Source organism: Drosophila mojavensis, unplaced genomic scaffold (genome assembly GCF_018153725.1).
Source record: "Drosophila mojavensis isolate 15081-1352.22 unplaced genomic scaffold, ASM1815372v1 contig_231, whole genome shotgun sequence".
NCBI classification, from domain to species: Eukaryota; Metazoa; Arthropoda; class Insecta; order Diptera; family Drosophilidae; genus Drosophila; species Drosophila mojavensis.
In genome coordinates this window covers 3,256,545-3,278,299 of record NW_025318772.1, presented here as the reverse complement: position 1 = coordinate 3,278,299, position 21,755 = coordinate 3,256,545, and the positions used below count along the sequence as shown (strand labels likewise).

Genomic DNA, 21,755 nt, shown 5'->3' with positions numbered 1-21,755 from the left:
AGCCATAAAGGTTGTGGGGAGCTTATGCATAATATAGATTAAAGCGCTCACATATATTTAATAAAACAAACATTTATGATGCAGGTACACCATAAAACGAAATTGTTTTTGTAATAATATATATAATATATGATAATATGATTTCCCGATCTAGCATCAAATGAAATTGGAAAAACCCAGAAATAGGTGATACAACTAAAGATTCGGTCAAGTGTTGAGCAGGGCTTGATAAGATTTGGCTGTTGCATTTGACAGTTAAAAGTGGGTAAAAATAGAAGTTTACTAAAATTTTAGGACCACTTAATTGATAGATCTATTAGTGAGCAGTCTATCTATAAGCAGCACGCGAAGGACGGCCTTGAGCGGGCGAGCAGCACATTTATCAGCAGCACCTAGCGATAGTCGAAAATATCTAAAATATACAAATATATATATACAAAAATATATATATGTGCGTCTAGGTCAGTAAAATTCAATTGGTAAGTAAGCTTAACCGTTTATTACGGGTCACAGTCGACGCACCGCGAAAGGAGGGCGGGCAAACAGAAGTGAGTATTTATGTTGGTTTTATGAATTTCTGAATGTGTCAATGACTTGCAGACGCTGTTGCTGTGAGACACACAATGTTGATATTACGCATTCGCGCTGTTGGTCGCCCGCAATAAATGTGTAATTAAAGCGTCAAATAAATAATTAGGCTAAACATTCCCAAATGCCATTCTTAATGGCCTGCAGCAGGTCGTACTTTGGCACCTGCTGCACGCTTACACACACAGACACACAGCTGTAAGTGTCTATGTACACACATGTATATATATTGACCGATCAGTGTGGGATAACACATCAATTTACAGTCCAGATAGTCGCACGCTAACAGCTGGTCGTAAAATTTGTGTTTTGTTTTGTTTTGGCAGCAGAGGCCAAACAAATCACATGGCTATTAACTTTTTATTAACTAAATCTCAACTGTGGCACTTTGAGAGGCCACACAAATGGCTTGTTTCATAATAAAAAGTGGCAAGAAATAAATAAACACACACACACACACACATACACAAAGAGACCGAAAATAGCGAAAAGAAACCTTTAACTTCTACTAGCGTAACGTAACGAAAGCAAAAGTGAAATAAGCTTATCAGTAACGTAATTAAGCAGTGATAAAAGTCACGAACACACACCCTCGCACACGCCCCCCTCCACCATAAAGAGCGTGCACATCGTTGACCGGCAAGCGGCGCCGAGCCAACTGATAAAAACAAGCCAACTCTGCGTGTATGCGTGCATATACTATGATATGCCCACATGGTAATATCAATTTCGATTTGAATTTAATTTATTTACACTGCCAAATACATATGGAGAAGGCGGCCGAGTGTTTATTTAAGGCGGCGACTCAATGAATAAGTTGAAATGATTCAGTCATTCGGAAGGTAACCGAACAGAAACCGATCCAATCCATATCAACTTCAGACGATACTTCGAGCGATAAAATATAAAACAAAAAATTAAATAAAATATTTGATTTTTGGGAAAATTTTAATGAAAGTAACGGCAGTCTATAAACAAGGAGATAATACTGAAAGTAAATAAAAGACAACAGACAGTTGTAAATGCAGTGATAAAACTATTTATATTTTTTCGTTAAAAAAAAGCTAAAATTTTTTTTATTTAGCTTAAAGTTAAGGTCCGAATAGTTGTCAAAGCTGTCAATTCTGTTTCTTTGGAAAAAGGGAAATATACTATATATTCTATAGTTGGACTCAAAGCTGACCTACACCTGCAGTGTCAAAGCATAACACCTTCTGAAAGCGTACAACAGCCAGTTCGAGTTCCTTTTGCTACACTGCACAGCAGTTGAGCATCTGCTTTAGAATGTAATTTCTCCCAAGGCAATGTCAAATGCATCATGGGAACGACTTTTTAGGGAAAAAGTGCGAATGCACTTATATAGAATATATATATGTATATATTTTATATTATGTATGTATATATAAATCCATTTGTGACAGCGCACACAATGAAAGAAGCAAGATAACGAAAAGGAAAACTGAAAAAGACTAGAACAAGTTAAAAGCAACAGCAAACCAGTTGACAAAAGCTTAAGAGCTTATAACAAAAATATCAATTTGAAAAAGTTTGAGAGTTCTCGCAGTTTGGCAAAGTGGCACAAACTGCAAAACTGCAAAGCTGCAAAACTGAAGCCTGAAATTGAAACTGAAATAGAAACCTTTTAACTGTGTAAATTTAAGCTGCGGCGAGAGCAAACAATAGACTTTCGAAATAGATTGAGAACATGGTAGATCCAAGACCTGGGCCTTGAAATTCATTCACCAATATTTGGACTTGCCCTGGCTGCATTTGTACAGCTGCTGTTAATTAGATTGGCTGGCCTTAAGATGATATCAAGTATCTGTGCCATAAGCCGAAAGCTAGTTGAGCCAACTACAGTTCGTGAACCCCAAATGAGACTGATGAAGTTTTGGAACAGCTAAAATGCATGTGCAGCGCGTTTCTATTACGTATTCGCGCCGTAAGCCAAAAGCAATTCCAACTCAATTCTCTGCCACTAAATGCAATTGCAACTGTGCTTAGGGCGATATATATTCCATTAGATTCCATTTCGAGAGTCAGTGTGCACTTCACATGCAAAGTGCATGGGCCAATGTCAATGCCAACCGGAGTAGGCGTTGGCAACTGCAACGACAGCCGCAATTGTTTGCCAGGCAACAATTGTTTGGCCCCAGTGGCCAGCTCTCGATTATTACGAGCTCGGATCCCCTGCGGGGGCATTCGCATCGGTGTACACAACTGGTCAGCAGCTGTTGCTGTCGAGCAGCAGCAACAATTATGGCTAATCATAATAATAACGGTATAGGTTTTAATTGCTTGCTGCGTTATTAGTCCGTTGTTTGCATACCAATAAATAATATTAATTGGTATTTGAAGAGCTGGCCGCAATGCAACCAACTTGATATAGGAAATTCAACTCCATCAATCATGAATTTAACTAAACCAAACTGAGGCGAAGCAATAATAAGAATGTATATATAAGGAAATGAATTCGTTTTTCTCATTATCTCTACAGATATGCTCCTAATTGTGCTCAGCTCTGGCTCTTTGCATAAGGTTGTAACTTGAATGCTCTTTAAGCACTGTTCAAGCTTGGCTGCCTTTAGTTCGTGCTGAAACATACACGCAATATTTCTTAATTATGCACAGGAAAAATGCTTTGACCGGCAACTAGTTTAATTAATAGGCAAATCTGATTACGTATCAATTAGGCATTGCCAGCCGACCAACTTTTGCATTAGGCCGGCAATTATACAATCCGTTGAAAGATGTATACAATTAGCTGCGGTCCCGCCCTCGGCTATATATGCAATTAGCGGGCTGACTGAAGTAGCGCCACTCGCGGCTGTCTGGCCAGACGTTCGCTTTGATTAATGGTAAGCAAGGACTCGAGCCGCACACACATACACACACGCGCATTAACGCCATGCACACCTGAGAACATGCACAACGTATGGCCACTCAAGCAGTGGGGCACATTAAATGGCAGATACACACAAACAGCCACACCCACACACACCAGCACAGCACACATACATAATGCACCCTTGAGACTTGGCCAGCCCAATAGAAGCCGGACAGAGCGCGTATTATAGATAAGTGCAGTCCGGGATACCAGAGCACTTAATTCCGACATGTTTTGCTTCGGTTGCGGTGTGGGCTAATGCCTAATCAAAACGTAGACAACACTCAAGGGTCAGAGGAGCGAGGGGCGTGCCAAATTGAGCCTGTGTTCTACCAATTTGCAATTTAATTAATGAAAAGCCAAAACACTTGACCAACTCTCATAACTGCCTCAACTACAAGCCATTTAAAGACTTATCAAATTCCACAAAGTTTATGTAAGACGAGCTAATGTGTCTGTTGTTGGCAGATAAGACGGAGTACTCAAACTGAAACCGTAATCAATGTACATAATACGTACTCTAGATGCATTAGAGAAAGCTACTCAAATGGCTAGAATAATGCTTGGGCATAAGAATATATATGTTGTTATCGTTGGAGTTTCATTTAGCTCGCTTTGGTAAGAAAAATCAGATATTTATCATCAGCAAAACCTGGTATATTAGGCATACTTAACATGCCAATGCTTTTACAAATGGCTAAACTTTGTCTAGTCATTGACAGGTATTCAAAATAATAGATAAATTAATTACAGCACTTTCTTAGGAACTTCCTCTCTCTCTCTCTCTCTCTCTCTCTCTCTCTCTCTGTCTCCTGCCATTAGAGACTAGTTTGAAACAATTAAATCAGTTCAGTTTCGAGTTTGGTTTGATGACTTTAATTATACGTAATTAAGCATAATTAATTACAAATTCTCGGCCAAACGCCTGCTGAATCGGCTAACCGCAGCCGTTGGTCAGCCTCTGCGCGCTGTCAACATATGCAGCAAGACTAAAATCGAGTTTAATATGGAAAACTTTTAAAGCTGATTGCGCACTACAGCTTGATAGAAACTTCAGCCAAACACTTAACTCTTTGCCAACAAATTGCCAGTGTGGGTCGCCCTTCAACCACAGCAGGCATTGCAAAACTTTGTCAGCAGCCAGGAGACTGATGATGAACAGCAGCAGCAGCAGCAGGAGCAGCAGGAGCAGCAGCTATCAGAGCAGCGGCTGCCATCAGAGCAACCGCAGCGAACAAGCGCTTAAATTCGCAATTATGGCATTTTAATACACTGACGAGACGTAATTGGCAATTCTCGAGCTGTTGCTGCCGTTGCTGCTGTTGCTGCTGCTGCTGCTGCTGCTGCGGCTGCTGGTGCCTTTTGCCTGTTGCTGGATTTCAAAAGTGTGGCAGGCCATCAATAATGTGTATGTGTGTGTGAGTGGTGGGTGGGAGGGAATGTGTCACATTGTTGCCAAAGGCATATTCGCAATGTGAGCCAGCCAGCTTCGTAGTCCAAGCCCAGAGTACAGTGCGTATACGCAATGTGCGTGTGTGCTTGGCTCGGGCTTTTGAGATTGATAGCAGGATCAAATGGTATATCGCAGCATGTTAAGTGGAGTGTTTACGTATCCTTCTTCTATGTGTGTGTGTGAGAGTGCGGGTGAATGCGTGCAGCGTTTTAATTATGCCCATTGCGGGTGTTGTCTTTAGGCCAAAAAGTTAGCCAAAAGAGCCACAGCCACAGCGCACACTTGCGCCAAGCTACGCGGGCAAAATAAAGCTTAATGGCAGGCATTAATTATGAACCAAATTAAGATATATTATGCACGCCGGAGTTTATTATGCCTCCGTATGAAGGCACTGCAATTTGAATTAATCAATAAAAAATGTTGATGCCACGCTTAATTAGTTTTTCATTAAGTGCACACAAAAGGTATCTGTTCTTTATTTTCATTTTTTGTTTGTATTTAATCCTTTCAAACTGTCAGTATTGTATTTAATAAATAATATAGCATATTTGCTATAATCGGATGCCACAGCGGACTGCTGCAGCTATCGCCTGTGCCGTCAACAAAGTCATCCTTTGTTTCATCTTCGGCCGCCCACGGGCTGCAGCTTTACCCAATTAATTTAATTTAATTTCATGGCAGCGAAATTGTTTTCACGTTTGCCTGTGAGCCATTCCGTGCATGCATATATGTTGTTTAATTTGTTTAATTTTAATTGGTAATGAAAAACTGTAAAAAGCAAATTAAAATTTAATTATTTGTTGGCTTAAAAAACAATTCCGACGATGCATTCACAAATAAGGACAATTAATTCTCATAACAATGCATCCATCAGGTTAATGGAAATGAATATTTAATCACTGTTTAACTTCACGGCTGATTAACTCCAGAAATAAGCTTAACTATTTACGTAAGCTAATAGCTGATAGTCTTGGCAAATGCTTGCCATATATCTTAAACAAAATATATATATATATATATTTACATATTTCTTTCGCATATTTTCAACTAAACTAAACGCATTTTCGGCTTATGCTGTTCTTCTGCGACTTTTAGAGCAGCTCTGGAATTTACATTAGCCCCAGCCCACGTTGCGGCTACTTAATATTGACGGCTCCTCAATCCGCTTCTAATTAACCCGCTTCTTTATTTATAAGCGTAGGTAAAACAAAATTGAAATAATTGCCAGACACAAATTATGTTTTTTAAGCTTGAGTAAGAAAAAAAAGTTTGTTTATTTTGTAGTTGGTTAGGGGCTAATGAAATGAAATGAAATTTATGGTTTGTGGTAGCAACTTACATTTGCAATTGCGAATTACAATTTCAGTTAAATAGAAAATGTAGTAAACACAGCATCTGCATAGCAAATGTACGTTAATTACTGATTACTAGACTAAATAGAATATCATAAAGTTGCGCTTTGGAATGTGGCAAGTGCAGCCTTGCAACATCGCATTGTACTGTGGCTGATGGGAATCTGCATGAATATGGAATCCAGGACATGGCTGAGGTTCTGGTTGAGGGTAATCATTGTGGAATCTGTTTGCGATTTCTCATTAGCCGCGCCAACTAATTAACATAAGTAATTTGCTCTCCCGTTGTGTTACATATTTACTGTTATTTCCCGCGCATCACTAAATTGCGCCCAAGACGCACATTTATATAATAGAGAAGCAGAGGCACGACTCGGACGCAGCGGCCACACAGATGCCGCAACTTTAAGGACTCGAAAAAACATGAAGCGTGAAGCAGCAGCAGCAGCAGCAACGCGGAGTCACCTGTCAGACAGCTAATCACAGTCGTGTGGGTGGTTCGGCGGTGGCTCGCTCATTTATCTTTGCGCGCGAACAAACACAAAAAGCAAGCCGTAAATGACAAAGCACCCGGAAAATAAAGGAAAAACCAAGTGCAAATCCAAATGCAACTGACTGCGCCATACTCTGTTAGCAGAGTTAACAGAGCAGACTTAACAGATACAACATGTGGCTACAGGCTCAGACTTAGACATGGCTTAAACATATTTGAATTAGGTTTAAATTCAGTCAGCTATGCCCATATCTGGACTGCAATGGCAAATAACAAATAACAAAAAAAAAGGCCACCAACTAATATACCCATTTTAAACTCGACGCACAGTGTATCTAAAGACGAAGCACTGGCTTACATGATGGATATCCAATGGCATTAGTGGCCCATTGCAAGCTAAATGATATTTTGTAAATAATATAGCAACGCCTCTGCCGCTAGTAGCGTCCAACGACGACGACGACGACGAAGACGACAACGGCGCAGTCGGCGTCGCAGTCGTTGATAGCGACCTGGGCGGAAATTAAATTTGGTCACGTTAATTGCCCCCGATTAGAGCGTTTCGGTCATTATGATAAGCGCCGCTGCCAGTGTCTGGACATTGGCAATGACAATGAGTGGGCGAGTGGGCCAGAGCCAGAGCCACAGCAAGAGCCAGAGGCCGAGCATAAGTGCAGAGAGTGCGCGCGTGTGAGTGACCTTTTCAATATTTGCCAGTTGAGGAGTTTGGCAATTTGAGGCGATTTCGATATCTCGCGATATTTTTTCGCGCTAGCTTTTTGGTGATTAATTATTAATTAATTAGGAGCTTTACGCTGGCTTAGTTGTGTACGTTTTATTTGGCAAATTTAAGGCTCGACATCGTGGCGTATGCGCAATATTTCACCACACGCACACACACACACACGTACAACAAACACACACCCTCAGGCAGCGAGGCGTGCCCACGCTTCAATTTCACTTCCGTCACACTTCATACTATTGCTTTTGTTTCAGACATTTTTTGTCGGTTTCATTGTCCGACTGTTCCTTGACAAAGCATAACAATGTGACACTCAAACTGCGAGTGTGTGTGTGCGCGATTCTGTGAACTTTATCACGTATACGCCCCGTTGTCCGTTTACCTTTGCGATTGTCGTTTGTATTGTATGTACGCGCTCAATTTACAATTGCCAAAGGGCTCATGCCACCTGGCTCCCATTGCTCCTGCTCCTGCTGCTGCTGCTCCTGCTCCTGCTGCTGCCATTCACATGCGTTTTCTGAAATCAATTGATTTCAGCTGACATATGATATCACGGGGCAATGCAGCACCAACTCCCCTTAGAGCAATGTCAGTTGTCAGGAGGCAAATTGAAATCTCATTTGATGGAGATCATGTCTGTCTGCGCATTTCTTAATATTTATTTTATTTGCTTTATTTTTATCTTTTATTGAAATTAATTTGAATTCAAGTGGATCCTATTTAGCTTTGAGCTTTAAATAAAATATCGATATGTATAACAAAAAGATAGAAAAATAAAATATTCTTTGTTTTTTTGACTAGGTTTTAGATTTGTAATTTGATTGCCGTAATTTGGGCTAAATCTATGAATTGTGGCTAAGCTGTATGAACTATTCATTATGATTTATACATTTTGCCTTAACTGTGGCTTTAAGTTATTTATTGCATGTTATAAATTTATTAAAATAAAAAATTTAAAATTATAGCTCAATATCTCTGACTACTGATTTTTACTTTAAGCCAAGATCCCACGATTTTCTGCACTCATAAAGTTTTCCAAAGCTTCTGGTGATTTCTTTGCTTGCTCAACCATACTGAAGTTTAAAAACGCCATTTAGCAAAATTGTCATTTAAGTGTCAGTTTAAGGAGCGCTGGGCACTTGGGCACACAGTTTGTGGCTCATAACCACAGCTACTCGTACAAAAGAAGAAAGAGGTTTGATGCCAATGACAGGCACTCCTGGCTACAATAATCTGCACATCAGCTGCAATTAGTGTAAGTGCGGGCATGAATTGGTGCTATATCTCTTTGCAACGTTCTTTTCACATTTCATGTTCAAGGCTGGCGTTCTTGTTGTTGTTGCTCTTTTTGTTGCTGTTGTTGTTGGCATCATTTCAGCGCATGCCACTCGCTCTCACTCATGCCACTGTCAGTCAGTCAGCCAGTCAGTCAGGCACACAGACAGACAGGTAGACAGAGAGACAGGCAGGCAGACAGGCAGACAGGTAGTAAGTGCGGCGCAATTGCCGCCATGTTGAGCTTTATTTGGTCAATTAAGTTTGTTGTTTTGCAGTTAAGTGTAAATTTGCACACGCCCACACACACACACACACACACGCTTACTTGGTTGCTTAAGTATGCATGCGTAAAATTTGTGGAACTTCAAAGATGCACAAGTAGCGGAACCCCTGCTGCACTCAATGAGACGAACGTTGCGATGCTTTCAAAATGATCAAGAATTGCCCAGATTGATGGCAGAAAAAGTGGATCGAAAGAGGAAAGCCCATCATTAAAATGACTTAAGTACAATACAAATATAATTGGTATTGGAAATATATTAGATATAGATTGTGTATATTTGGAATGATTTGGTTTTGCTCAGAGAATCACAACTGAATATAGACAATTGTAGCCAGAGCTGGCTCATAGATATTCACATCAAAACATATCTTCAACAAACTTTATGCCCTGGGCCAAGTGCTAAAGATGAAGTATGAAAACTAAAGTATCATTAAATTGTATCTCAAAGGTTCCGCTTTGAAATTCCATCCCATCAAGGGCCACATAAATAAATAAATATATTTTTATATTGCAATCAAAAGCCATCGCAAATATTGAACTTCAGTTGAAGTGCCTTGAGTGAAGCGAGAGCCAGGCACACTGCATCGAATACCATTAAATTGCTACTCTGAAATAGTAGTATTGAATTGTATCTCATAGATACTCGACCATCTAGCAGTGCCTTATGGCTGCCGTTGGAGCTCTAGCTTGGTAGCAGCCGTGCCGGCGATTCGTATCTTGGCATTTTTAATTCCAAATTGTATCTCACAGATACTTTGTCATAAAAATGCATTTTATATCGCATTAAAAGGCAATCACACATAGCCTCAAGTGCTTTGACTTAGCTGCGACATTATTAAAGAGCCGCATCAAGTGCTTTGCACAACTATAATTAAAGATTTTTTTCGCACTCCGATAAACAAAAGAGGTGTTGACATTTTCCGAGCGTCAGCACGCTCACATTTTAAGTTGTCAAACAATTTGTTTATGCACTTAGGCGACGATAACGAATGAATAAAAAGAATGTATACGTAAGAGCAGGTATATTTATCAACAGTAAAAAAAATAATAAAGAGCAGACAATGCTCAAGCTCTAAGCAAGCAAATCTTAATCTAATAGCAAAGAGAACAACTTACATTAGGCCAACGGCAAGTTGGGTAAGGCCTCCGATCTCAGCTCTCAGCCCTCAGCCTTCGCTCGGCAGCTCCTCCTTTATTTTCCAGCTGCTCGTTAGCATAAATAGCTTTAAATTATTTTTTAAACACTTTTCAAGAAACTTGCCGAACAGGTGCCAAATGACGTGCCGTGCTTAACGAACAAATAACTTAGGGGCAACAGCACACAAATCACAAATCACTTGAATAGCGATTGTTATCTTCTAAGTTCATCAATAAAATTAGATTATGCATATACTATATATAATATTTTCAGTTTAGTTTCTGATGTACTCGAAACACTATTCATATATTCGCTGGCCTGATTTCTGGTTCAATTTCTTGGGGGCACATTTCCATTAAATATATTTCACAATTTCCACATAAAATTCTTTAGCGCACCAACAACAACAATTACACTTTTCAACATACGCATTTTATAGCTCACACTTTTTTCTGCCGTAGTTTTTGTTTTGTTTTCAATAATTTCCGTGTTGAATTTTTGGTTTGTTTTTATACACTTTTATTTAATTTATGCAACAATTTGAAAATTCTCTACGGCTATTGCCGTTTTTATTTATTTTATTTATTTTTTATTTTTTGTATAGGTGTTGCTTTCGCATTTTTGGCTAACCGTTACGCGCAGCTCCCAAAAATATTTGAAAAGTCAGCGCGTGAAAATTGCGGACGCGTCGCTGTTCCCGTCCGCCTAAACACTTGTCGCTGCCCTGATGCGCGCACTTTGAAAGTTTAACTGTAAATTCGGAACAGAAGCGAACGCCGAGCGAGCTGCGAGCAGAAAGCAGCGGCAGATAGCAGACGACGTCGGCAGCGACCAGCAGGCGAGCAGCAGTCAAACGGCAAAGACGTATGGATACTAGCAGAGGCGCCAGCACGCCACGTACCTGTGTGCGTGCGTAACAGCAACAGTAGCAGCAGCAGCAACAGCAACACAAGCAGCAACAGCAACAGCAGCAGTGCACAACAGCACCTCCAGCGACAAGCGTCTAACATTAACAGCCGCTGCTCACGCACACAGCTGCGCGCTGTTATCACAAGCATTGCCGTCGGTGTAACAGTTTCAGTGTGTCAGTGGGTCGTTCGGGCACCCACAACTGCTGTTAAGTTGAGCGAGCGTCAACTTCGTGTTTTCCACTCTCTCGCTGTCGCTCTCGTTCGCATTCTGTTATTGCATCGTGTGCGCTCTCAGAGCGACTGTTCGGCACATTTATCGCATGCGATAAATGCCAAGAAATGCTGCAAAGAAAGTGAAGCATTCACTCATTCAATGCCATAAAATATTAATAGTGAATGGATATATCAATATTTAATATTAATATTAATATACAAAAATTAGTTAATTTAGCTTCTTATTTTCCATCCCGATTCAAATGGCGGCCGTTAGAGAAGACGAACTCAGCAAGTCTGTTAAGTAAAGCTAGTTAACAGCGAGTTAAAGAGAGAGAGTTAGAATTAACAGTTTACTTCACTTTTACATAACATCCTGGAGGAATTCAAACACCAGATTAAAAATTTATAAAACGAAGGGGCGTCAAAGGATTTTCGAAAGAGCAACAATTAAACCCAAAAATAGGTCATCTCTATGTTAATGTGCAAATTAAATATCAACTGTTTCGGCAAACAGCATTTTATGGCACTCAGGTGAAGCTAGACAATAACTTCATAAAGCTTTTTAATAGGAAAACTAGCTTAATAGTTGGTCAACTCGTGTTAAGCCACTTTCCATATAGCATGCAAACAACTTTGGCTATTCAATTATTTAAGAATCGTTAAAATATTTTCGACTTTCGACAGCATAACATATCCCATGCGCTTACGCACAATAATAACCAATAATCAAAACAAAATAAATTAAAGATTTATAAGCTAAACATCAGCTGTCAGAGGGCAAGAGCTCATACATAAATCTTTTTGCTAACGTATACACGCTCCATACTCAAATAAAATGTTCGGAATTATTATTATCTAAACAGAGGGGTAATTCATATGCCATCGGTCCAGAGCACTTGAAGAGCGGACAGCGCATTCTTATATACGGTACACTCGGTGTGGTGGGGCGGGCTTGGGTTCTGGGCGCTATATTTATTGAGTATTTTTCTTTGTTTTTATTTGCGGCTTTTCAATTGCGAGAGGAAACATGAAAAGAAATATTTCCAATCAATTGGCGAACAGCAACTAATAAAAACTCATATGCGGACACCCCGAACACTTCGCCCTCGCTCAAGCGCTGCCGGCATCGAGGTACAATAGTAAAAAATAATAAAAAGAGAAGCAACGGAAAATGTTGTTCATTCATTAAAAAGAAAATTCCCATTGAATAGACGAACGTTCAAAAATATACATTCGTATAGAGCGACCTATGGGCGCATGACCAGACAGGCTGCAGTCCAAACACACACACACACACACCTGCATATATTCACATCTATATTGTACAAATGTTTATTTTCAAAGGGAAAAAACTGGCACTGCTACTGGAAACAAGAGTACTTGGTGCGATAAAATATGTTTTTTTAATGCAGCATCGTGTTCAATGAAAATACGAACAAAACGAAAACAGCAACGAATTTAACTGACCGCAGTGATCGACTATGTAGATACCTCTTGAGTAAACAAAACTATGAGGAATCCATTTGCAGTAGAAACTATCAGCAGGAGGCATCAGCAGGCATTATCAGCAGATTTTATACTTTCCTCACTCCATCCCTCTCTATATTTACGTAGATTATTCAAATATGTACAAATATGTATATGAATATTAATTTTTGAGTCTACGTCAGCCTGTTCGAAGCAATTTAATATATTATTTTGAATTATTTACTTTAATATTTTTATTTATTTAAATATTTTATGCAGTCACCCGCATAAGCTTTACTTTATATTTATACACTGAAGTGATATCAACTATTTATTTTTCATTTATAATTGACTATAAAAGCAAATAGATGAGCTCAAAAGTGTTATAGTAATATAGACACAGCAAACAATATAGAATAAATGCCTGTGAATTGTAATTAATTATGCTTTTATTATTTTTGACGTTTCAAATTAGTTTTCACAATAAATAAAATATTGCTTTCTCATTTTTTATATGTACGAACGGCGGCAAATTATTTGAAAATGAATTCTTCGAAATACATTTTTAATGTGACAGGTGAAATTGTTCAATAATCGTTTCACTGCATATTAAATTGTAGCCAACAGGTAAGTTGGCTAAGTAACAGCGCTGATTACACCAGAAATCAAATTTCACTTTCATTTATTTTCTATTATATATATGCAATATAAATATCATATATTTGTTATTAATTAAATTATATACAATAAAAAGTCATCATGGCCAACTGCTGATCGAAGTGAGAGACTGCAATTTGAACTAAGTAGCAAACTCAGATTATTAGCCAGAAATATTTGGCTGTCTTCACCCAGCTGGCAGCAGCCGTGGCAGCAAGCAGTCAATGCTGGACTTAATCAACTTCTATAGTCCATGGTTAGGAATCATAGTATTATGTAGATGTGTGCTGTGGTACTTGTGGCATTGACGAGTCGTTCGGAGCGGGGCGAGGCGACGATTCAATTAGCAGATACGTCAAACAGAACTTCACATTTGAGCAGGAGGAGCGACAGAAACCAGGGGGAGGGGCGTGTAGGGCGCATACAAACTTTTTTATGATGCCAGTAGGTTATCAGCTCGCCTGGCGCACTGGCAATGCCAATGGCAATAGAAATGGTAATGGAAATGGCCAATAGCCAAAATGACATATTGTGCGCTTACCAAAGACGTTCAAATGTGAGCACCGACCATGACGCTGAATGGCCAATTTGCACGTAGCATATGAAACGGCGGCCTGAGGAAATAAGCGATTATTCACGTACAGTAGATACTGCAAATGTGCAATGCTGACTCGATTTTACGAGCTGCCAGAAGTTCAGTCAGATGTAAACAGAAAGTTTGGATTAGATATGCATTTGCTTGAAACTTTGTTTGTGCTGCAGTTGGATTGTTTCCTTATGGGTTTCACTGTATCGTTTGGCATATTAAAGATATATACGTATGTACTTCAATGTCGAACCTTTCCACACATGAACCCAATACGAGTTAAATATATACATAAATAATTTATATATTCATTCACATTACAGCCTAACAAAATATTAAATTTTTCAATTTTGTATATTCATTTGGATTGGGGAATTCCTTTTTAATACTTTTGACCCGCAGGAAATTCAAGTAAATGCAGCCAGCAATGGTCGCCAGGAATGTCGCGCCGAGCCAGCAGAAAATTGTTGCCCAAGTCAGTTGGAAACAATCGTAAATAAATAAAATATGCGTCTGCTTATATAAAGCCACATATACATACATACTATATATAACTGTATGCGCTAGTAGCCCTGGCAGGAACACAGCCACGTGAACGTGGGCGTGGCATTGGCAGCTCTACAGAATTGAATTTGATTTATGATAAATTCACAATGATTTATGCCCTTAGAGCGAACATTTTTTCACGGTGTCCAAGCTCTAAGCCGATCAAAAGGGCGACCGCAAGAAAAAAAAAAAACAGAAAAGGAAAAAATCGCATTTCGCATTATTCCATTTTGATACACTGCCAGCAAAATGTGGAAAGAAGCGTATGCGCTTCATGTGTCTGTAAAATAATCTTAAAGAGAAAACCTATGGGAACATCTTTGTTTACATGGTATAAGCATTTATATAGATATTCTTAATCTCCCGACACTCCAGGTAGAGTATTATACAGTCAGTCAAACTCCATTTGAACATCTTTCTTCACTCTTTCATTTGGGTAAAATACAGTCGGCTTGTATCAAAACGGGATGTATTTAATTTGATGTCGATTCGTGTTCGCTCCCGCCCCAGCCCCTGCCACGCCTTATCGCCACGCACAAATTGCCTGCGTCAGAGGCTTAAAAATCTGTTGCCTACTTTTATGGATGCCATTTGCCTTTCTCGAGATTCGCCTCGATTCGGCTTAGAGCTTCTCTTGTCTTTGTGTGGGAAAATATGAAGAGATAAAAATCCTTTTCTGCATATTTTCACACCCAAGTAACTCAGTGCTGCCCAGTGCCCAAAAAATATGCTGCTTTTTGAGCTAGTTTCAACAAATTCCGCACTGATAAGCTGCCAAATTGCGAGCATAATCGATGGACATTGGCAGACAGATTTGTTTTGCCAAAAGTTTGACATGTGCTTAGTCTGGCAAATAACTGAGTCAGTTGAGTAAAGGAAAATTTGCGATTTAGATAAATTTTTCCTATTTTATATCTTCTTTTTATGGAGGCATATTATGACATATAAAGCTCATAAATTTGAAAATATATAAATATTTTATTTTTATTCTTTTTAATCTGCTCTAACTTTTTAATTGTTTGTCATAAAAAGAATAAAGAAATATATATTCATAGTTTCTGCCATTAACACTCCAACAAGCATCAATAACAGTCTGTTAGATGCGCTGTTAATTGATTTGACACTTGTTGACAGCTGCTGCGGTTAGCTCATAATCCTCTTAGAATAGAATAGATATGGTAACCCTATTAGCCCTCCCTTCTGATTGTAAACGCAATAAGGATTAACTCTGACTGTGGACTAAGCAAATCAAAGTTTTCAGCAATCACAGCAGCCCGCAGCTTAGGCGCAAAAGTAAAACAAAACAAAATTTTAATTAACTTTGGCTGTTCGCTCGCTTTAACCAGCGACTCTTTAATTAAGTACCCAAAAATCTGTGCCACACCCACGCACAAGCATCCACACACACACACACACGCACTCACACCAACTCATGTGCCTTTAAAATAATCCGCACAGAAATAGCCTCAATCGAAGGCTCAAAATAAATGTCGCACATTTGCTGACGCGTCACACATAAAATCGCATCTAATTCAATTGAAACCAACCGGCCACGCCTTCTATTCGGATTTGTTTATTTGTGTTTCTATTCCATTTTTGTTTGCTGCTTCTGCACGCCTCTTTTTTAAATCCCCTAGCCTCTTTCATGTAGTCAAGCTGTCAATGTTAATTGATGCGCAGCGAGGAATGAAAATAAGTAGAGAGAAGTCCTATAAAAGCAGCCCAAAGGCTGGCAGCTATAAAAACACGTTACGTATACGCACCGTGTGGCGCCGACTCGTGTTGCTGGGTGACAGCGTCAAAATAAAACTTTATAGCTAATTTATTTGATTAAATTTCACGCAACGAGCTGCGACTTTTTACCCCCAGCTAATGCCGAAATGTTGAAATGTTTTGCTGTCTTGATTGCTGCAAATTGATAAGAAAATCAGACAGCAACTACAAATGGACGCACGCGACTGACAGGCGGACAGATGGACCGAGGAGCAGAGGGGCAGAGGAACAGAAAGCCGAGGGACAGTTGAGTGACAGCGGAGCCTGCGTGCAGATCAAAGGAAACTTCTGGCATGGTCTTCACACACCTACCAATTCAAGTAATTCCAAGCCAAATGTGTCAACTCACGTCAATTCAATTAAAGAAATGCGACGCAGAAGCTGAACGCTAAAGGTGACTGCCACGTGGCGTACGCGTAACGTGAGGCAGGCGCCTTCTGTCAGCGCTCAATAGTATGCAAAGCAAACGTGACGGTTGCCAATAAAATGAGAGCAGCTGAGAGCGCAGCAACTCGATCACGAAGATACGCTGTTCCCAGTGGACTAAGAGCAAATTACCGCTAATTTAAAGACAACCCAAAAGCCTATATACCCTTGCTGGCTCGCTGTTTACAGGGTATTAGGCAAAGCAGGCAGTCTGAAATGCGATATGCAAATGTCAAATGCGCATTTAGCATACAAAAAAGTTGGCAATGAATGAAAGTGGAGAAATTGCATAAATAGCACGCATAAAAAATAAGTTAAAACTGGCAAATGTAAAATCGTATTAACAAACGCACACACATACATACACACGCATAGATACACGCACGCACACACATGCGTCAAGGCTGCAAAGTAAAGACAATTAAAGCAGGCAGCGAAGAGTGGGCGACGCCAGGTAGCGAAGCATTCAGCATTTTTGCACCCAGGACTGAGGCACTTAGACATTCATCTGGTTGAGTTTGAGGGTGGCTGGTGCGGTGGGGGTGTGGGGTGTGGGGTGTGGACTTATGGGGCTGGTCTGAGTCTGGAGAGCTCTCACAGATGAAATAGCTTGAATTTGAATGCCGCCTTTTATGCGCTTTTCGCAGCACGCTCTTTGCTTTTTTCCCGCTCATTCGGCAGCCATAAAAAACTTTCGAGTTGAGTTAAAGTTGAAGCCGCAACGGTTTGCTGCCACCATTTGTGGCACGTGGCTGTTGCCACGTATCTAGTTAGGCACGCTGCACAAGTTAATTTACTGCCTTAAAGCGCGCGACCCGAAAAGGCAACAATCTGTGGACGCACATCCTGCTCGCTCCCAGAGTCGTCAGGGCAAGGCAAAATAAATAAAAAGTAAAAACCAAAACAGAAAAACGAAGAGCGAAAAAATAAGCGAAATATGCGCAAATTGAATAAAAAAACATTCATAACCGCAATCGCCAGTGGCTGAAACGCAGAAAATTGCGACACTAGTACAAATATAAGAAGCAGAGAAATATTGTTTATAAATATCGAACGCGGCCAGGCCGAAGCACCAAATGCGCTACACACGCGAGGCTCACACATTGCCTGGATAATACATATACTTAATACCAAATAATCAAAAATCGACTTTCGTTTTGCATTTTTTATGAATTTTATGTTTTAAGTTGCATCACAAAGTTTCGGAAGACATGGCTTATAAGGAATATAAAATGCCGTGGCAACAAATCGAAACAAACGCAAATCGCGCGCACAAATCCAACCAAAAGCCAATAGAGACGCTGTCTAACAATGGGACAGCAGACCGACTAGGCAATACTCTTAATGGCTAACAAATTAATTAGAGTAGAAGGATATGTCTAAAATACACATATCTATATCAATATATGAATACACTACTACAAAACATATCTATATAAACATATGAATTCCCATCTGATTACCCTATTCCTGAAGGCAAAATAATCTTGCATTTTTTATTATTACTTTATAAATATTTATAATATATTTCATTCTAACTACATTTCATAATATTTTTTTTAAATGCATGAACATATTATTTAATGATTAATGAATAAGGGACTAATGAAAAAAAAAAAAAAAAAAAAAATCAAATAAGTTACCGCTTTACAATATATAGAAACTCAGATATGTGCGATAAAATTGTATATTCATTAGAAAGGAGGAGCTCTAGCTTCCCATATCCAATTTGGTCTCTCCATTTCAAATAAATAAGGAAAATATATCTATGCAGACCCATTTCACTTCAATTTTCTTTGCACATGTGTCAGAGATTACCGATGAGCGCATGTGCCCAAGTCAAGCAATTTGCAAGCATAGTGCATACAAAATACATATTCCAGCTATAAAAACTGTAACTATACAGCGAAGAAAAAAACGCAAACCAGCGGCCACAGCAGCGGCAGCGGCAGCAACAGCCGTATAGTGATTGAATTTTCACGCATCAATGACCAAAGCGCCTGCAACAACAACAACGGACAAAGTGACTACAACAACAACAACAGCAAAAAAGCCATAATGATAGACCATAAAACGAACCAGCGAAATTCCAGCGAATGTTATGAAATTGCTTCTTGCTTCTTGACAGAATCGACATGGCATCAATTCGGTTGCTACTTATGCGCAACGATTTTGCAGCTTCACCAAAAAGTACGCTTTAATTTCAGTTTACTTCAATTGAAAATCACTTTAAGAAGTGCGGCAAGAAAATTTCATTTAAAGAAGGCAGAAATTGTATGCGAGGCAAATGAAAATATTTAGACTTTGGACTTGGGATGAGCTATGTACATCTAGTAGAGCTGCTTTCAAGCCGCATTTCTATCAGAGCATTTAATTGACAGAAATATGAAAATATTTGCATATTTCAGACTTAACGCACAAGTTTACAGGGTGTAGCTAAGGCCAACCCAGCTGACTGCCTAATGGGCTCTAACTTATGCTGAAGTTGACCGGCAGCTATGGCCAAACACAAATCAATATTGTCTTGGTCATCGTCCAGGAAGACACTCAAAAGTCAGCCAGGGCCTATCGTGTCATGCTGAGTTGGCAATTTACAGCTTTAATGAGCAAGTTAATTAGCCAGCCGTTTGCTTCCAGTTGGCAGCAAATGCAAATTGTATACTGTTCGCCTCTATCCTTAGGTGCTGTGTGGCAAATTGTGTGCGATTCGGTTGAGCGCCAGCAGGCGGCTGTGTTCAATATCTTAAATAATGCCATGCCATGCTCCAAATGCTCTGGCAATCAAATGCAAAGAGACGGACATTTTATTGAATTGGCCAGCAAGCAACATGTCGTATACGTCATTTGAACAAATGACAGACTAAGGATACACGCTGCGGCTACATGATTTTCCTTTCAAATATCGAACGTTGTGGAAAAAAGAAAAGCGAACAGAGCCCGAAAGCCAAATGGGACGCCATTCAAACAGAGCTGCAAATCATGAAAAATGACTCATTCGGCAGCTGGCCACATGATGCCAGAACACGGCACACACAGACACACACACACACACACTATCGCTAGCAGACTATAGATGAATACATATATATGTGTATGTGTGAGCATTTTCAACGATACTAGAAGAAAACGCCAAGCGCATTGCACAAAATGAAATTGCACAATTTTATTCTTCTGAACAGTAAGGTAAACAAGAATTGGCTTAGTTGGGTTGCGTATTCAGCTTATTAGCCTGTTTCGAAATTGGCTAACAATAAAACAACAGCAATTGAGCAGCTAAAAGTTTAAGATGATTTCGACTTTTAAATGCGCAAGAAACGTATAAAATGTCAGAGTGTTTTAATAAGTTCGTAGTTCGTAGTTTAGGAGCTAATAAAAGATGTATGGATAATGTTAGATGAAGCATAAGTAAATATAGCCAAGTTAGATATAGCATATACATACGTTTATAGCGAAATTGGAGGCTTGTGTATACATTTGCACACATGCAATAAGAAAATATTATGTATATACGAATTATTTGCACAATTATTAGGAGAGAACGTAATACGAAGTGTTTAAGCTACGGCGATGTTTTGCTCGTCGCTCCATAAGGCAAACCATTCTATTAGAATTTCTTATTAAATTTGATATTTTTTCTTGAAAATAAGCATATTGCCTTCATTAATAACTACTATCAATACTATCGCCCATTCATAGTATAAACCATCGATATTATCGGTAATTCAATCGATTAACTTAACATTAACACTGTTTGGCAAATTATATTATAATAATATAAAAGGTTCAGGCGTACTTCAAGATGTAAATTGTAGATTAAGAGACCCAAATGAGGTAGCATGTTTATGCTTAAACCTGATATAAGAAGAAGGAACGTCAAAACAAAAATAAAGTAGAAAATGAAAGTAAAAATTCAAAATTAATTTATTTGCATACATAGAATCGATTCATAGTAAATCAAAACTTCTGTCAAGCAACGTGTTATCTTTTCATAGATTTCATTAGAGTAATTAAATTATATATTCACGTACAATTGTAGACCTCAGCAAACTCACATCAATCATAGACTAAGTAATAAGGCCTCAGAAATTCAAATGAAACCAAATATATCTACATTGATACATATACATTAAAGCAAACCTAAATGCTGTCCTCTGGCATGCTGACTCCCCCTGATCCTCCTTCTCGTCTGTCTATTCCATGTAACTTCTATTATAGGGCGGAAGCTATCGTTAGTAATTAATCTTCATAAAATGCATTAGCATGCATATTGAATGGTCAGAGAGGAAATGAAAAAAGTGCAAAAGCGCATTAAAATGCAGCAGAGAAAGGACACAAAGAGGACGGCCTTAATGCCCATCATAATCAATATTAATTAAAGCAACGCACAGAATGCGAAAGCATAATTACAAAAAAAAAAAAAAAAAAAAGTAGATGCAGCCAAAGGCGATAGAGTCTGTAAATGTCGAACAAATTGAAAATAGTTTACGAAATTGGTGCACGTGCATTGGCAATAAAATGCCGTGTTAATATTTGCATGCAAATGCGTTCTAAATCAATATTGCGTATACGTAGTGTTGCCTGTGCAAATACTGAGAGATTGAGCAATACTTACGAGTCGAGCCTTTGGGGCTGACAAGTGCCAAACAGGATACGAAGTAAGCCACTTTCGAGCTCTTCTTGTTTGCCTGGACTGGCTGTAAAATTTGATTACTTTGTGGTCGACAGGAGCTGTGTTTGCCCGGAGGGCGTCACAGGTGAAATCAATTGTATGCTGCAGTCAAGTTGAGATGGATTTGAGGCATGTATGGAAATATATATATATCTCTCTCTCTCTCTCTGTGTATATGTACGCGTGTGTGTGAGTGTATTTGTATATTTATGCATTGCGCTTTTACTTTCACCAAGGCTGTTATGTATGCAAACAAAGCAATTCGCTGGCAGCTCAACAGCCAAGATATA

General features: G+C 39.2%; 1 long non-coding RNA gene across 1 annotated transcript in view; it reads right to left on the bottom strand.

The window, feature by feature from the left end:
• Positions 1-10,738, bottom strand: part of LOC116804593 — a 56,099-nt gene extending 45,361 nt beyond the window's left edge. The window contains exon 1 of the long non-coding RNA XR_004364588.2: positions 10,193-10,738. This is a non-coding gene — a long non-coding RNA (uncharacterized LOC116804593). The remainder of the gene's footprint in view (positions 1-10,192) is intronic.
• Positions 10,739-21,755: the final 11,017 nt, after the last annotated feature.